Here is a 19874-nt window from a genome sequence, read left to right on the forward strand (position 1 = left end):
GTTTTCTCCCCCATCCCCCACTGTATTAAGGGTCTCTCTCTCTTTTAAGAACCTTCTAGTGGAATCGCTCTTACAGGTAGGTTATATGTAGGATAAACTGTCCACCTCCACATTGCCCAAACACTCCCCTCCTCTTCATTTCTCTAACTCAGGGAAAACATGCCTCATCTATTTATGTCCACATGCACACACAGATAGAAGTACATAAACACATCAAAATATTAACAGTGACTTCCTAACACTTACTAGATTATTAAAGCTTCTTTATAAAATTTTTCTTCTTTTTTGGACTTTTATATCTGTTAATTTTGTATGACAGATGTGTGTTTTTTCCATAATTTTTGAAGTTATTTTAAAAGCGGAAGTGAAGTTAGTCACTCAGTCACGTCCAACTCTTTGCGACTCCATGGACTGTAGCTCATCAGGCTCCTCTGTTCATGGAACTCTCCAGGCAAGAATACTGGAATGGGTTGCCATTTCCTTCTCCTGGGGATTTTCTTGATCCAGGGATCGAACCCATGTCTTCAGCATTATCAACTGAGCCACCGGGGAAGCCATCCTAAAGCTTTTATAAAAGATTCATATTCCCCTGAAAAAATAAAACCCTTCAACATTGATTATTTGAATAACTAAAGAATTGTAGTGGAGGGGTTTTTAATATTGTTATTTATTTGCATTTAATTATTCAAAAAAAGCTGTTGTGCTTCTCCATATTTTGTGCGTGTAGATTCAATTTTTAAAACTTAGATTCTTAAGTTCTTAAATAAACCATTTCCCAAATCTATGTCTTCTTCAGTCTTTCTCCTTATAACTCAAAATAACACTTGAACGACTTGTTTAAAGCTAGCCCCAGGCTATTATAGTTATTTCAGCATGAGTCACTTAATCACAGAAACTGAATTTTGATGGAGTTGAACAAGGATGACATGAGGTATTATGTTTAATATTCCCTTACAGATGATTTCTGAGATTATTTTAATTAATCTGGAGACCCTCCTCTAGAGCCTGCTTATCTCTTGAGAGAGCCTACTGTATTCCCAGCATGCCCAACGCTGTTCTTGCTGCAATACCCAGAGGATCTCTAGTCTCCGATCTTTTGCAAATCCTCTTCTCTCTTTTCAAGACTTTCCTTGTGTGGGGTCTTATGCCACAAATTCTTGCTTTTCTAAAGAAATAGTAAAAAATCGTTAATACTGTAGTTGTGAATTATCTCGATGGCAGATAAGTAATGAATGAATTTAAATATGGATAATATGTTTTATTGATCTTTTTACTCACATAATGCATTGCATTTGTATATATGGTACACAGTTTGTCTTTGTGACCCCATGGACTATAGCCCACCAGGCCCCTCAGTCCATGGAATTCTCCAGGCAAAAATACTGGAGTGGGTTGCCATTCCCTTCTCCAGGGGATCTTTCCAACCCAAGGATTGAATCTGGGTCTCCCACCTTGCAGGCAGATTCTTTACCGTCTGAGCTACCAGGGAAGCCTTAATATGTTTTATTGATCTTTTTACTCACATAATACATTGAATATGTATATATGGTACACAGTAAGCATACAAGAGGTAGAGTGAAGAATTTTAGAGAAATATACATAAGATATCTTTCCCAAAATTTGACCTAAAATGTAGAAATTTTTCTTCATTCCATAGTTACTTCCTTGTTTCAAATGATCATAAAGCAACCTTTTTCTATGAACATACTGCAGCTTCCCTCATGAACCATTAAGCCCCAAACAACATAGAGCAGAGCCTGACTCTATGGCAAATGAACAAACTATTAATAATTTCAAACTACTAGCTCCCTTTAGTACAGTAATCTACACACAGTGCACACTCAATAAATGTTATTGGAGATTATGATAAATAGTATGAACATTAAAGGCACACAGTAGTCAGTAAACACTCATTAAATAACTCAGTTTAACAGCAAATTGAGAGTATTTGGCTAAGAAAAAATGATTTTTGTTCTTTTAATCTGGAGTTATTTTCTCAATGTGTGGTGTCTGCCATTTCTAAATCATCAACTCAAATGTGTTTTCACTTTAAACCCTACATTTAAAAAATTCATATACTTTTATCCAAAGTCATAGAAAGTGTTTTACTTTCACACATCAGTTAAAGATTATAATTAAAATAACAGATTATTATAGACCTATTGCTAAATCATTTGCTGTGAAATGTACCAAGGCAGTAACCTGAAAGTCATCAAGAAGACTTAATAAATTATAAACTATCAATAAAAATTAACAACTGCAGACTATTCAAAACATTATAGTATAAAATACTCTTTCTTTTGTTTTTAACTATCTTTTCTAAAGGCTAGATCAATCCTATTTACCAAAAGATAGCAATGGTAGAATATTTGCAAGGATTTACATCTAAGAAGTTTTCACAAATTTAAAAATACATCTCTTTTACTGGCTTTGGAAATGCAGCCTTGACTATTAATATAGATCTTTTTCTAAATGAAAAATTATTTCTTTATCATAATTTCTTTTGACAGTGGTAAAATAATTGAAACATCAATTCCACAAATTAAATACAATATGAAAAATGCTGCTATTCATATACATTTAACAACTGATCTCTACAGCACATACATTTGTGAACACAAAAATCAGATATATAACAACCTACCATACAACATGATCTTATCTAATTACTCTCTAGGACTCAAATTAAATAGACTGTACCATCAAATTGGAGATCACATTTTAAATCAATTCATTTCCATAAAATTTGTGTGGTCATAAGCAGTAAAACCAAATTGCTTAATAATCACGTATAATTGTAATACACCTGACTTGAAATTCAAGTTCATAGATTTTGATGAGTGACTCTTCAATGAAAATGAAATAATGTTTCATACAAGAATACTCACTGAGATTTGAGAAAAACCCCTAAAACTTCAAATCATTTGTGTTTCATCTTCTAGTTTATTTCCTCTTATACCCCTTCTTAAAATTCTTAAGATTTTATTAAAATTCTTAATTCTCCAAGCCAGGCTTCAGCAATACATGAACTGTGAACTTCCAGATGTTCAAGCTGGTTTTAGAAAAGGCAGAGGAACCAGAGATCAAATTGCCAACAGCTGCTGGATCATCGAAAAAGCAAAAGGGTTCCAGAAAAACATCTATTTCTGCTTTATTGACTATGCCAAAGCCTTTGACTGTGTGGATCACAATAAACTGTGGAAAATTCTGAAAGAGATGAGAATACCAGATGACCTGACCTGCCTCCTGAGAAACCTGTATGCAGGTCAGGAAGCAACAGTTAGAACTGGACATGGAACAACAGACTGGTTCCAAATAGGAAAAGGAGTACGTCAAGGCTGTATATTGTCCCCCTGCTTATTTAACTTATATGCAGAATACATCATGAGAAACGCTGGGCTGGATGAAGCACAAGCTGGAATCAAGATTGCTGGGAGAAATATCAATAACCTCAGATATGCAGATGACACCACCCTTATGGCAGACAGTGAAGAAGAACTAAAGAGCCTCTTGATGAAAGTAAAAGAGCAGAGTGAAAAACTTGGCTTAAAGCTCAACATTCAGAAAACTAAGATCATGGCATTCGGTCTCATCACTTCATGGCAAATAGATGCGGAAACACTGGAAACAGTGGCTGACTTTATTTTCTGGGCTCCAAAATCACTGCAGATGGTGATTGCAGCCATGAAACTAAAAGATGCTTGCTCCTTTGGAAGGAAAGTTATGACCAACCTAGACAGCATATTGAAAAGCATAGACATTACTTTGCCAAAAAGGGTCCGTCTAGTCAAGGCTGTGGTTTTTCCAGTAGTCATGTATGGATGTGAGAGTTGGACTATAAAGAAAGCTGAGCACCGAAGAATTGATGCTGTTGAACTGTGGTATTGGAGAAGACTCTTGAGAATCCCTTGGACTGCAAGGAGATCCAACCAATCCATCCTAAAGGAAAACAGTCCTGAATATTCATTGGAAGGACTGATGCTGAAGTTGAAACTCCAATATCTGGGCCACCTGATGTGAAGAGCTGACTCATTGGAAAAGACCCTGATGCTGGGAGGGATTGGGGGCAGGAGGAGAAGGGGATGACAGAGGATGAGATGGTTGGATGCCATCACCGACTCAATGGACATGAGTTTGGGTGGACTCTGGGAGTTGGTGATGGACAGGGAGGCCTGGTGTGCTGTGGTTCATGGGGTCGCAGAGTCGGACACGACCTAGCAACTGAACTGAACTGATACCCCTTCTTAGGAATCTTCTTAGGAATCTGACTTAGTGGCATCAGATAACATCCAGGATAATAAGTTTTCACTGATTTTTTTATAGAAAGTCTTGGAAGTAAAGATGCGAGGACCCAAGGAAGAAGTTCTAACTGTATCTTGTTCATCATGGTGGCTCCTGTATCTCCTAAAGTGATGCTTTCAGTGGGATTGTACTCACTCATTCATTCCATCACAGTTCTGAATGCCAGCAAATATGTGCAAGTTCTGCACCACCACTGGGGTAAACAAAGAATAAGACCCAGTTCCTTCTCCTAAGGAGGCTATAGGCTACCAAGGGAAATGGGTCATACAGTGATTACAATGAATATACCATGAATGTTTGGAAAGGGACTGCCATTCGCTTGAAAGGGAATGTGATGAAGTAATCTAGTGTGTTACATGTGCATGTATGGGTGTGCATCTGATTAATTTAAATGTGCAATAAGAATCCTTATCTTCTGGGTCATTTCACCAAGTTCTATTTCCCTTTTTGGCTTCTTGATGCACCTGTAGTAGTATTGGGCTACTGATTCACATTGTTCTGGGTTAGGCAGTACCATGACTCTAATTACATTTGTTTTCTTACGTTTAAGAGCAATAAATTATTCTCTTTAGAACATGTTAAATTCCCAGTTTTAAAGAAAAACATGTAACAACATAAGCCTTTCTGACTTTTTATCTTGACCTATTCTAACCATTATTATATTTTGAATAATTCTAGATATACTAAGTTTTATTTTAATTTTTAGCTGTGTGTATGATTAAAATTCTAAGCAAATTACAAAAATTTAATTTTTAGCCGTATGGTTAAAATTCTAAGCAAATTTACAAAGCAAAACAGCACTAAGCAAAAAATAATAAATAGTCGCTATTTAATTTACCTAAAAATATTAGTGCTCCTAGGTAGTAACTGAATAAACATTTGCACTTGTTTCATATTTTGAGAAACAAATTCTTCTAATTACTTTGGTATTTACATGATAGTACACTGATATCTCAGGTTCAATCTCTGGGTCGGGAAAATCCCCAGAGGAGGAAATGGCAACCTAGTCCAGTATTCTTTCCTGGAAAATTCCATGGACAGAGGAGCCTGGCAAGCTACAGTCCATGGTGTCTCAAAGACTCAGACATAATTGAGCCACTGAGCACACACACTTACACATATATTTCTATTTCTTCTCACCATGGTCAAATCAGACACCTTTGCATAATAGTCAAGAAATCAAGTGAACAGATTCTGATTCTCTCTCTGTGACTCAAGAAATACACTTATCTTTCTTCTTTCACATGTAAAAAGTGGAGTGGGGACTTTTTTTTTTTTAATCTCTAAGTCACCTTTCATCTTCTCTGCATTTTTTGTCATTTTTCAAAAATTATTTGTATGCTATGCACTCGGCTGTAAACCAAGAATACAAAGGTGAATAAATAATACATGGTCTCTGCCCTAAGTTGCTCAGAGTCTATTAGGGGAGAGAGAACTGTAAACATAATTGTAGTCCTATTTGAAAAAGACAATAATAGTTAATATTTAATGAATCTTAAGTATGTGCCAGGTTCCGTGCTAAGTATTCTGCATGTATTATTTAATTTTTTTCTCCACAATAAAATAATCATTAAGGAAACACCATCATAACCTGCATTAAACAAATGAAGACACTGAAATCTGGAGAGTTTGTGGAACTTGACCAAAGTCACACAGCTCAATGTGAGCAGGGGATGGAGCTGAGATATGAATTCTGGTGGCCTGACTTCAGGGCCCATGGTCTTAACCATTGGGTATACAGCATCTAAGAGGAGAAATAATAGTATGGAATGCAGTGATGATGTAGGTAAAAGCAACAGGGGGTTAGAGAGAGTCATTCATTCTTGCTTGGAACACTTTATTTTACTCATGTTTTCCTAGGATAATTTTTAACAGTGCCCCTCAAAATATCTCAAGAGGATAATAATTATATGGTCATCCTATTCACAGAGAAGGTTGCATTTGGGCTTACACTTTAAAAAGCAAATGGGAAGGAAATCCAAAGATTACTTATAGCTGACTCACTTTGCTGTAGAGCAAAAACTAACACAACATTGTAAAGCAACTAAACACCAATTTTAAAAAAAAAAAAAAAAGCAAATGTGAGGTGGCCAGCTGGAGAATGGGTGGTTCAGGAAGAAGTCCCCTCCAGGCAAAAGGAACACAAAACACCAGCTCAGGAGTCCAGCTCAGGAAAGAAGGACCTGGGCGCTGGGAAAGAAAACCTGCAGACAGATCTCAGCCAGCCACTAAAATTAGTAGTTGGTGTTAGTTACTCAGTCATGTCTGACTCTTTGCAACCCCATGGACTGTAGCTCGCCAGGCTCCTCTGTCTATGGGATTCTCCTGGCAAGAATACTGGAGTGGGTAGCCATTCCCTTCTCCAGGGGATCTTCCCAACCCAGATCTCCCACACTACAGGCAGATTCTTACTGTCTGAGTTACCAGAGGTCAGTTTTTATTCCAATCCCAAAGAAAGGCAATGCCAAAGAGCACTCAAACTACCGCAAAATCGCACTCATCTCACACGTTAACAAAGTAATGATCAAAATTCTCCAAGCCAGGCTTCAACAGTAGGTGAACTGTGAATTTCCAGATGTTCAAGCTGGGTTTAGAAAAGGCAGAGGAACCAGAGATCAAATTGCCAACATCCGCTGGATCATTGAAAAAGCAAGAGAGCTCCAGAAAAACATCTACTTTTGCATTATTGACTATGCCAAAGCCTTTGACTGTGTGGATCACAATAAACTGTGGAAAATTCTGAAAGAGATGGGAATACCAGACCACCTTACCTGCCTCCTGAGACATCTGTATGCAGGTCAGGAAGCAACAGTTAGAACCGGACATGGAACAACACACTGGTTCCAAATAGGAAGAGGAGTACATCAAGGCTATATATTGTCACCCTGCTTATTTAACTTATATGCAGAGTACATCATGAGAAATGCTGGGCTGGATGAAACACAAGCTGGAATCAAGACAGCCGGGAGAAATATCAATAACCTCAGATATGCAGATGACACCACCCTTATGGCAGAAAGTGAAGAACTAAAGAGCCTCTTGATGAAAGTGAAAGAGGAGAGTGAAAAACTCGGCTTAAAACTCAACATTCAGAAAACTAAGATCATGGCATCTGGTCCTATCATTTCATGGCAAATAGTTGGGGAAACAATGGAAACAATGAGAGTATTTTGGGGGACTCCAAAATCACTGCAGATGATGACCACAGCCATGAAATTAAAAGATGCTTGCTTCTTGGAAGAAAAGCTATGACCAACCTAGACAGCATACTGAAAAGCAGAGACATTACCAACAAATGTTCATCAAAGCTATGGTATTTCCAGTAGTCATGTATGGATGTGAGAGTTGGACTATAAAGAAACCTGAGCACTGAAGAATTGATGCTTTTGAACTGTAGTGTTGGAGAAGACTCTTGAGAATCCCTTGGACTACAAGGAGATCCAACCAGTCCATCCTAAAGGAAATCAGTCCTGAATATTCCTTGTAAGGGCTGATGCTAAGGCTGAAACTCCAATACTTTGGCCACCTGATGAGAAGAACCGACTCATTGGAAAAGACCCTGATGCTGGAAAAGATTGAAGGCTGGAGGAGAAGCGGATGACAGAGGATGAGATGGTTAGATGGTGTCACCAATGCAATGGACATGAGTTTGAGTAGGCTCCGGGAGTTGGTGATGGACAAGGAAGCCTAGTGTGCTGCAGTCCATGCGGTTGCAAAGAGTCAGACATGACTGAGCGACTGAACTGAACTGAACCAGTTGCAAATATTCCCTACACCACAACAAGAAGGAGCTTTCAAAAGCAAAGTGATACCAGGCCAGCCCTCTGACAAAATCCTGTCAGTGGTCTTCCATTGCTCCTAGAATAAAGCCTGAATTCCTTACTATGACCTCCAAGGCCCATGGGATCAGCTTTTCCCCTGTCTCCGTCCCCATGCTCACTTCAGCCTCACTCTCTCCTCTATGGCCAACTTCGAGTTTTACATCTTTTCCCAATTTCTCAGAGAGGGACTTTCCTGCTTAAAGTCCTCCCCACCCCCAGCTCTACCGAATTATCTATTCCAGCACCCAGCTTAGGTCCCTTATAGCTTCATCCCCTCAGTTAACTATTTTGGGTATTTATGTTGTGTATTTATTGGTCATCTGGCTCTAACATTAGAATGTCAGCCCTCAAAGGCAAGAGCCTTAACTGTAATGTTCACAGGTATATTGCTCTTACCAGCAAAGTAACCTGTAAATACAGGTGTTTTATGAATTATAGCTGAAAGAGTGAAGTGTTAGGTATAAAAGCAAAAGCAACATGGAGTTGCTAAGAGGACTCTAAAGGATGGAGCTTGGAGGCCACGAGCACTCTGACTTATGCACATCTCAGTCTGTTCAGAATCTGACCTTTGACCACTAACTGTCTTAACAAAGGCATTCAGAACATCTGCCAGAAACTCAAGATACTTAGTCGCTCAGTTGTGTCAGACTCTTTTGCAATCCCATGGACTGTAGCCCACCAGGTTCCTCTGTCCACGGGATTTCCCAGGCAGGAATAATGCAGTGGGTTGCCATTTCCTTCTCCAGAAGGATCTTTCCCCAGGGATTGAACTCACGCCTCCTGTATTGGGAAGCAGATTCTTTATCACTGAGCCACCGGGGAAGCCCTGCAAGATCCTTACCAGACCCTAAAATAACACATGATAATCTATCTATTTATCAGACCCTACCCGAACACAATTCGTGATTCCTTAAAGACAAATCTTTTCTTATTTGCATCAGTCAATCACAGTTCTTGTCAGGCAACTTTTCACAACTTTCTAGCTTTTTATTTTTATAAACCTTTGACCCTCTTTCTTCCCCGAATCATCTTTCAAAGTTACCTGAATCTATGCCTCTCAAATTGCAATTCTTAAGACAATCAATCTTTTCTTATTTGCAGCCTCCTAACTTTATTTTTTTGGTAGACAAGGTACTATACTGAATGTACTACACTCCAAGAATACTTGCATTTTTAAAGAAGATAAAAACAGAAGGCAATGTTTAACATGTGGAAATAATCTAATGTTAGACTGGAAGCACTGGTTTAAAAGAGACTCTTTCAAATACTTCAATCTTTACCTGAAGATATATTCAACTCTGCTGATCACTTAACTGCCATGGCTTTAGTAAGGACAATCACAACAACGAAAACAATCACTGTCATCATCTGTTGAATTATAATATCATATGCCAAGTACTTTATGTACATTATTAGTCAGTTTTTTATTTGATTTAGGGTAATGATATCTTTCTTGCCCTTCACTCCACTATACTTACCAAAGATGTGAATAATGAAATTTTTTAAATGACTATCTGGTTCCTAGTGTGCCTATAAAAATACTTTAGAAAATCAGAATAGCTTATTTCTTTTTTGCAAAGTGAATATTACACATTTTTAAACACCACATATATTAATTTCATTGGCACTCTTGGCAAACCAATCAGGACATAGATTTCTTTAGGGTACTTGAAGTGTACACTTCCCTAATAGCTCAGTTGGTAAAGAATCCGCCTGCAATGCAGAAGGCCCCGGTTCAATACCTGGGCGGGGAAGATCCACTGTAGAAGGGATAGGCTACCCACTCCAGTTCTTGGGCTTCCCTTGTGGCTCAGCTGGTAAAGAATCCACCTGCAATGTGGGAAACCTGGGTTCGATCCCCAGGTTGGGAAGATCCCCTGGAGAAGGGAAAGGCTACCCACTCCAGTATTCTGGCCTGGAGAATTCCATGGACTGTACTGTCCATGGGATCAAAAAGAGTCGGACACAACTGAGTGGCTTTCACTTTCACTGACTCACTCAAGGTAGGATTTTTTTAACACTCACTAAAGTAAATTTCAAAAGAGACTGGCAGGCATATAAATGAAAGGGTGGGAAGTTTTAAGGGTATATGATACAGCGGAGGTTATATGAAACTCAACTGGGAGTGTTATCAAAATGAGAACAGCCTGTGCAGACTATGAAAATTGGAAAATCTTAGCAAACAGGAATTATACTAGGAAGAGAAACACATTAAGGCAAGCATAAGAGACTTTTCGTAATGAATTTTAATTCTTTCCTGAGCCTTTGTTGTTATTTGCTAATGTACTTTCCAAAGGTGGAAAACTAAAATTTATTTTCTCATTAGCTTTATTCTTTTCCACAGGCAGATATCAACTCTTTGCAGACCCTCACTTCAGAAATACATACAGCTAAAATTAATACGGTCTATATTTCCCCTTGCAGTACTTACAAACACATTTCTATCACAATGAAATCAAAATTGCTTAGGGTAAAATGTATTTTACCTACAGAAGCAATGTAAAGAGAAAAGCATTCTGGGATAGGAGTGTTCTAAGAACTTTCCTCATTATTATCATATAAACTGTTCTATTAAAAAACTCAGGTGGGACAAAATAATTTTTTTTTTAATTTTTTTATTAGTTGGAGGCTAATTACTTCACAACATTTCAGTGGGTTTTGTCATACATTGATATGAATCAGCCATAGATTTACACTTATTCCCCATCCCGATCCCCCCTCCCATCTCCCTCTCCACCCGATTCCTCTGGGTCTTCCCAGTGCACCAGGCCGGAGCACTTGTCTCATGCATCCCACCTGGGCTGGTGATCTGTTTCACCATAGATAGTATACATGCTGTTCTTTTGAAACATCCCACCCTCACCTTCTCCCACAGAGTTCAAAAGTCTGTTCTGTATTTCTGTGTCTCTTTTTCTGTTTTGCATATAGGGTTATCGTTACCATCTTTCTAAATTCCATATATATGTGTTAGTATGCTGTAATGTTCTTTATCTTTCTGGCTTACTTCACTCTGTATAAGGGGCTCCAGTTTCATCCATCTCATTAGGACTGATTCAAATGAATTCTTTTTAACGGCTGAGTAATATTCCATGGTGTATATGTACCACAGCTTCCTTATCCATTCATCTGCTGATGGGCATCTAGGTTGCTTCCATGTCCTGGCTATTATAAACAGTGCTGCGATGAACATTGGGGTGCACGTGTCTCTTTCAGATCTGGTTTCCTCAGTGTGTATGCCCAGAAGTGGGATTGCTGGGTCATATGGCAGTTCTATTTCCAGTTTTTTAAGGAATCTCCACACTGTTTTCCATAGTGGCTGTACTAGTTTGCATTCCCACCAACAGTGTAAGAGGGTTCCCTTTTCTCCACACCCTCTCCAGCATTTATTGCTTGTAGACTTTTGGATAGCAGCCATCCTGACTGGCGTGTAATGGTACCTCATTGTGGTTTTGATTTGCATTTCTCTAATAATGAGTGATGTTGAGCACCTTTTCATGTGTTTGTTAGCCATCTGTATGTCTTCTTTGGAGAAATGTCTGTTTAGTTCTCTGGCCCATTTTTTGATTGGGTCATTTATTTTTCTGGAATTGAGCTGCAGGAGTTGCTTGTATATTTTTGAGATTAATCCTTTGTCTGTTTCTTCATTTGCTATTATTTTCTCCCAATCTGACGGCTGTCTTTTCACCTTACTTATAGTTTCTTTTGTAGTGCAAAAGCTTTTAAGTTTCATTAGATCCCATTTGTTTAGTTTTGCTTTTATTTCCAATATTCTGGGAGGTGGGTCATAGAGGATCTTGCTGTGATTTATGTCGGAGAGTGTTTTGCCTATGTTCTCCTCTAGGAGTTTTATAGTTTCTGGTCTTACATTTAGATCTTTAATCCATTTTGAGTTTATTTTTGTGTATGGTGTTAGAAAGTGTTCTAGTTTCATTCTTTTGCAAGTGGTTGACCAGTTTTCCCAGCACCACTTGTTAAAGAGGTTGTCTTTTTTCCATTGTATATCCTTGCCTCCTTTGTCAAAGATAAGGTGTCCATAGGTTCGTGGGACAAAATAATTTAAATAGCCAACCTTCAATTGCTTTTTCATTCTGGAAATACTGGAGCATCAACAAACAGCAGTGAATAATGACTGAGCATCTGTTGCTCCTAGGACACTCTCTTTAAACTCTGAGGACATAGAATTTTAGGCAGAAGCCTTGCTGTCAGATGAGTGAAATATCCTGGTAGGTACACAAAACATACACGTGCCTGCAGTCAATCACAAATCAACCATAGGATTTAGATGATGAAGGAATTAAGGCACAAAAGGAAAGAGTGAAGGCAGGCCAAGCTTAGATTTACTAGCAGGATGATTTTGGATAGGTTGCTTATTCTCTATTAATATAATGTTAGTAAGTAATAACGGGCTTCCCCGGTAGCTCAGACAATAAAGAATCTGCCTGCAATGCGGGAGACCTGGGTTTGATCCTTGGGTTGGGAAGATCCTCTGGAGAAGGAAATGGCAACTCCAGTGTTCTTGCCTGGAGAATTCCATGGATAGAGGGGCCTGGCAGGCTACAGCCAATGGGTCGAAAAGAGTCAGACACGACTGAGCGACTATCACTCAGTAAGTAATAATAAACAGGATTAAATAAGAATTAAACCAGTTAACATATTTAAAGTATTTAGCATATTATAAAAATCAACAAATGTCAGCAAGGGCAGTGGACGTCCTTGCTCGTGGTTATGACAGTTAGGTGGTAGGTTACTGAAGGTGTAGATAGTTTTTATGGTCTAGAAAATCTGGAGAACTCGTACCTATCACATATGACATGATGACAGCATCCTACACCTGTCACACTAGGTCCCCAGGGTATATATGAGGTGTCCCCAGGTTGTGCTGAAATATGTCAGTATCACACACATGTCACACATGTTTCCCTCCAGATCTGCACCTGTGTGTCTCCAGGCAGTGCTGGAGTGACATCGTCAGGCACCCTCAAGTGTGTGGCTGTGTGCTGTAAAAACACACTCACACTGTGTGTGCTTCCAGATGAGTCAAATACAAAGTTTTCAAAAAGAGGCTTCATTCTCCCTGTTGAAAACTGGGAAAGAATCTCTCTGTTGTTCTCAGGGTATATGCCTTAGAAGGCTTCTGAGTGCTTTCTCATCTCTTTAAATGTATCCCGCTAAAGGGACTTCCATGGTGGTGCACGGGATAAGAATCTACCTGCCAATGAAGGGGACACAGGTTCGATCCCTGGTCCAGGAAGATCCCACATGCCATGGAGCAACTAAGCCTGCGAGCCACAACTACTGAGCCTGTGCAGAACAACTACTGAAGCCCACACACCTAGAGCCGGGGCTCCACAACGAGCGAAACCACCGCAATGAGAAGCCTGTGTTCCACAATGAAGAATAGCGCCTGCTCCGCACAACTAGAGAAATCCTGGGCAAATCAGTGAAGACCCAGCACCCCAGAACAGCCAAGAATAAATTTTAAAAATTTAAAGAAAAAAAATGTATCCCCCTAAACACTAAATAGGTCTTTTGTCAGCCAGTCTTTTTTTTTTTTCAATTTTATGACATAGAAATGGCTCAATATCCTGAGAGCCATCTTTTTCAAATATACACATCAAGGAAATAGCTCCTTCTTCTTCCAGTTCCTGAGGGACTGTAGGAGCCAGAACTCAGTAGGGAGCTTGTTCCAACGCGCAAACTCTCACCTGCCAATGCAGGAGATGTAAGAGACACAATTTCCATCCCTGGGTGGGGAAGATCCCCTGGAGAAGGAAATGGCAACCCACTCCAGTATTCTTGCCTGGAGAATCCCATGGACAGAGGAGCCTGGCAGGCTACAGTCCATAGGGTTGCAAAGAGTTGGACACGACTAAAGTGACTAAGCACACTCCTCATAAAGATATGAGAACTTTGTTCTTCCTCTGGATGATGCCCATAAGCTAACAGATAGCTGCCCCAGTCACCGGGTGAAGTTAGGATGAACTATGTCTGATGAAGGGTGCTATCAAGTCCTCTTGAGTATTAGTCACTGTTTATCTTGAAAACATATATGTAATGGGTCCTATCTCCTTGGCTACTTAAAAGGGAGAGAGGTTGTTTGTTTTTCGTTTTTTGTTTTTTTGCAATGTCTTAGTGTATTACCTGCAATGCACATCACTTTCTGGTTTAACATTTATTCAATAATACAAGCGTTTCTTCTCTGGTTTTAAAACAGAATATCTGGAGGCTTAGATTCAAGAAAAAAAAATTGCAGATTTTATTTTGTATGAAGGGAATCACAGAGGGAGAGAGTGAGAGTGGTGTGGGGCTTCACCTGTTGTGGAGTAAGAGTATTAAGTAGCCTGGCCTTCCTGGAATGCAGACCCCATATAAGAAGCAGCTAAGTGCTCGCTTTGGCAGCACATATACTAAATTTGGAATGATACAGAGAAGATTAGCATGGCCCCTGTGCAAGGATGACATGCAAATTCATGACGCGTTCCATATTTTTGAACAGAATTTTGGACTGTGGGAGAAGGCGAGGGTGGGATGTTTCGAGAGAACAGCATCGAAACATGTGTATTATCTAGAGTGAAACAGATCACCAGCCCAGGCTGGATGCATGAGACAAGTGCTCAGGCCTGGTGCACTGGGAAGACTCAGAGGGATCGGTTAGAGAGGGAGGTGGGAGGGGGGATCGGGATGGGGAATACATGTAAATCCATGGCTGATTCATGTCAATGTATGACAAAAACCACTACAATATTGTAAAGTAATTAGCCTCCAACTAATAAAAATAAATGGAAAAATAAATAAAAATAAAAATAAACAGGGGTAAATCTCAAAAAAAATAAAATAAAATAAAATAAAGAAGCAGCTAAGTCTGAGAGACTTCCATTGCCAGGCAAAGCATTCTATCCCATGGGAAAAGGAGAGTCAATCAAATTTTGAGCTGGGAAGACACATTGGTAAAGAGATCATTTTAAGGAAAATAACCTAAAAGGGCTTCCCTGGTGGTGGCTCAGATGGTAAAGAACCTGCCTGAAACATAGGAGACCTGTGTTCAATCCCCGGGTGGGAAAGATCCCCTGAAGAAGGGAATGACTACCCACTCCAGTATTCCCGCCTGGAGAATTCCATGAAGAGAGGAGCCTGGCAGACCACAGTCTATGGGGTTGTAAAGAGTCAGACATGACTGAGCGCCTAACAATTATGTGTATATTAATCTGAAAGTAGTATTCAAGATGTATGGAAAAGGTGAATACTTGAGAAATCCACAAACCAATGGGGAGACTTGTAATATGCATATAAAGGAAGTGCATTTTAGACAACTTGCCCTTTACAAAACTGAATGTGCCTTATGAAAATGTCTGTGGTGATATTCTGACAGCTGGTGGAATTCCACCAAACTTCGCTTCCCACCCTCCACTTCAGACCCTCTCTTCAGGTCTTACATCTCTTGTTTTCACTGCTTTTAACTTGGATGCTCATACTATGTCTAGCATCTTTGTGAAGGAGCCCTTGGCAGGCTGGCTGTCTGCGCTCACTCAGAGACTCCCTGCAGGCAGCTGCCTATTGAATCATGCTTGGCCACCTGCCCTGGCCCATCTTATCCTTCTCTTAAAAAAAAAAAAAAGAGAAACCCAGAGTCCAGAGCTCTGGACTCCTGTTAATCTGAAAAGATGAATCAGAAGAGAGAAACTGTGACTCATTTGATTTGGAGACAAGGGAGAGAGAAAAGCTAATGCTGACTTCAGTGACTCAACCATAGCTGGCTTTAGGAAGTATGCCCAGCTGGCAGACGGAGGTGAAGAAATAAATCTCAGTGGAAAGCATCAAGGCCAGAAGATTGAGGAGCATCTCAGAGAGCCTCATAAGGAGAGACTGGTGAGGAAATAGCAGAGTGTCGAGGACTAAGCCCACATTCAATGTCAGTAGGAAGAGGCACCACCACAAGAGGACAGGGGCAAGTGGGCATTTAGATAGTGCAAGTCAAGAAAAGAATGAGTCAAAACTTAGAGGCTCTGAAAACAGCAAAGAGGTCAACAAGAGTAAGAACAGATAGAGATTTCACTGGTGGTCCAGTGGCTAGGACTCCATGCTCCCAATGCAGGGGGCTTGGGTTTGATCCCTGGTCAGTTCAGTTCAGTTCAGTCGCTCAGTCATGTCCGACTCTTTGCGACCCTGTGGGCTGCAGCACACCAGGCCTCCCTGTCCATCACCAACTCCTGGAGTTTACTCAAACTCACATCCTTTGAGTCAGTGATGCCATCCAGCCATCTCATCCTCTGTCGTCCCCTTCTCCTCCTGCCCTCAAACTTTCCCAGCATCAGGGTCTTTTGAAATGAGTCAGTTCTTCACATCATGTGGCCAAAGTATTGGAGTTTCAGCTTCAACATCAGTCCTTCCAACAAACACTCAGGACTGAGCTCCTTTAGGATGGACTGGTTGGATCTCCTTGCAGTCCAAGGGATTCTCAAGAGTCTTCTCCAACACCACAGTTCAAAAGCATCAATTTTTTGGCACTCAGCTTTCTTTATAGTCCACCTCTCACATCCATACATGACCACTGGAAAAATTATAGCCTTGACTAGACGGACCGTTGCTGGCAAAGTAATGTCTCTGCTTTTTAACATGCTGTCTAGGTTGGTCATAACTTACCTTAAAAGGTGTAAGCGTCTTTTAATTAAATGGCTGCAATCATCATCTGCAGGGATTTTGGAGCCCAAAAAATAAAGTCAGCCACTGTTTCCACTGTTTCCCTATCTATCTGCCATGAAGTGATGGGACCAGATGCCATGGTCTTAGTTTTCTGAATGTTGAGCTTTAAGCCAACTTTTTCACTCTCCTCTTTCACTTTCATCAAGAAGCTCTTTAGTTCTTCTTCACTTTCTGCCATAAGGGTGGTGTCATCTGCATATCTGAGATTATTGATATTTTTCCCAGCAATCTTGATTCCAGCTTGTGCTTCATCCAGCCCAGCATTTCTCATGATGTACTCTGCATATATGAGTTAAGTAAGCAGGGTGACAATATACAGCCTTGACAGACTCCTTTTCCTATTTGGAACCAGTCTGTTGTTCCATGTCCAGTTCTAATTGTTGCTTCCTGACCTGGATACAGATTTCTCAGGAGGCAGGTCAGGTCGTCTGGTATTCCCATCTCTTTCAGAATTTTCCACAGAAGAAACTAAGATTCTGCATGCTGCAACCAAGACCCAGATCAGCCAAATAAATTTTTTTTCAAAAGATTAAGGACTGATAAAATCCCCCTTTTTCCTAATAGAGTTTAACTTCCCACAACAATGCTTGCTGGGTTTAATGGTAGATAATACAGTGGTAGTCCTAAAACAAAATGACTATTAGTTCAAACATGACTTCTGATATAGAAATGTGTTTCTGGAAGCTGCATGTATTGGTTTAGTTCATTTTTGTTAAGTTTATATATATATAAAAGTTTATATACATATATATACTATATATACCAAATAACTCCAAATATTTTCCTACTTTCCAAATGAAAAGAAATTTTCACTAAACTACTAAAAATATATCTGTTTTGTCTGTTGGAGATTTCAGTTTTTCTAAGACCTTCTTCAAATGACCCAGTTTTATGACTCAAGCACTGGGCCTAACCTATGGCTTTCCTTCTCGAACTCATTTCTTCCACAGCAATGTCCCACATAGACATCCCGCAGAGAGTTGTATTTTAAATCTATGTCACAGGTAAAATTTTTCTCTAGACTCAGTCTAAACTAAGTCATGCTAAAAATTCCTATGTTTCAAATATTTCTTTCAAAAAATTTTTGTATTTCTTTTCTTGTCAGCATTCCTTGTTGTTTTGTTGTTTGATTTTGGTTGGTGAGGGGTGTTGGGGGTGTTTTATTTTGTTTGTTTTTGCCTTTCTGTGTAGCATGCAGCATCTTGGTTCCCCCACCAGGCACTGAACTAGGGTCCTGCAGTGAAAGCACTGAGAACTAACCACTGATTTCCTAACTAACCAGGAATTCCTACATTCTCGTCCTTAAATGTACATTTTTATTACAATCAACATTCAGAAAACTAAGATCTTGGCATCCGGTCCCATCACTTCATGGCAAATAGATGGGGAAACAATGGAATCAATGAGAGACTTTATTTTGGGGGGCTCCAAAATCCCTGCAGATGGTGACTACAGCCTTGAAATTAAAAGATGCTTGCTCCTTGGAAGAAAAGCTATGACCAACCTAGACAGCATTTTAAAAAGCAGAGACATTACTTTACCAACAAAAGTCCGTCTAGTCAAAGCTATAGTTTTTCCAGTAGTCATGTATGGATGTGAGAGGTGGACTAAAAAGAAAGCTGAGTGCCGAAGAATTGATGCTTTTGAACTGTGGTGTTGGAGAAGACTCTTGAGAGTCCCTTGGACTGCAAGGAGATCCAACCAGTCCATCCTAAAGGAGCTCAGTCCTGAGTGTTTGTTGGAAGGACTGATGTTGAAGCTGAAACTCCAATACTTTGGCCACCTGATACAAAAAACTGACTCATTGGAAAAGACCCTGATGCTGGGAAAGATTGAAGATGGGAGATGGGGACGACAGAGGATGAGATGGTTGGATGGCATCACCGACTCATCGGATATGAGTTGAGTAAACTCCAGGAGTTGGTGATGGACAGGGAGGCCCGGCATGCTGCAGTCCACAGTGTAGCAAAGAGTTAGACACAACTGAGCGACTGAACTGAACTGAACTGAACTGATTACGATCAAAGCACCTGTATTCAGAATAACTGATCGGCCACTGGATTTTTAAGTCTTTTTCAGAGTACAAGTGCAGGCAGAGTATGAACTTTGCTCAACACCCAAAATCCCACTTTCTCTAAAGAATGCTCTTAAAACCCTAGACAGATATGAAGTCAGAAAAACACATCAAATTCTACACTGCCTATTGGTAAATAACAAAAATAACTACCATTTGTTAGGACCACTGTGTGCCAGGAAATGGGCAAGGGCTTTAAATACATATTTTATTTAATCCTCACTACTTCTTAACAGAGTGGGTAACATCATCCTTACTTTACAGAAGAAGTAGCTAAAGCTCAAAGAGAGTAACATGAACTCAATTATACCACTAGTTATTAATGAAATCAATATTCAGCCTAGCTTTGCCTGACTTCAGAGTGCAGGCTTTCAACTATACACACATCCTCCCCTGCAAATCACCCTATAACTTGAAAAATAGTTATAAATATCCAATGTAAATGTTTGAACTTCGTTATAATTTTAAAGTATCAAATTACCTTGGTGGATGATACTAAAATGGCAATGACTATCAACCTGAATTCACCTAAGTAGACATTTTAAATAAAAAGTGTTAAAAACTGTATAGTTTATAAGATCCTCAAAGATGCTATTTAAATATTTGAACTAATATTTCAAATTGCTTATTTAAAATTTAAAAAAAAAATTTGTTCTACCATCCAGTTAAGTGGATATTTTCATTATATTTGCTATCTTATCCTCTCTAGGAAATGAGATTACAGAATCACTTAAAGACCACCTATGCCCTACTGTAATTTCATGAAGTTCTGCTCAATGTTGGCATTCTGTTAATATTTCATAATAAAGGGATTTAAACCATAGAAACAAGCAGAGAGAACTAACTAGCATTCAAACTAGAATAACCCAAAAAGGAGTCAGCAGAAAATTAATGCCTGATAATAGTTCAAGAAAAAATGTGGAGGATGGATGAACCAAAAGGCAGATTCAGTGAAGATAATCAGAAATCAACTTTAT

General features: G+C 39.5%; 1 protein-coding gene and 1 non-coding gene across 2 annotated transcripts in view; one reads left to right on the forward strand and one right to left on the reverse strand.

Annotated features, from left to right (window-relative positions):
* The window catches only part of MAPK10 (mitogen-activated protein kinase 10), a 603644-nt gene that overhangs the window by 423486 nt on the left and 160284 nt on the right, over positions 1-19874 (reverse strand). The gene's annotated exons all lie outside the window — the stretch shown is intronic.
* LOC122428539 lies at positions 14507-14613 on the forward strand. The gene has a single exon (XR_006265757.1). It is a non-coding gene; the product is annotated as a U6 spliceosomal RNA (small nuclear RNA).

Source organism: Cervus canadensis, chromosome 26 (assembly GCF_019320065.1).
Source record: "Cervus canadensis isolate Bull #8, Minnesota chromosome 26, ASM1932006v1, whole genome shotgun sequence".
Lineage (NCBI taxonomy): Eukaryota > Metazoa > Chordata > Mammalia > Artiodactyla > Cervidae > Cervus > Cervus canadensis.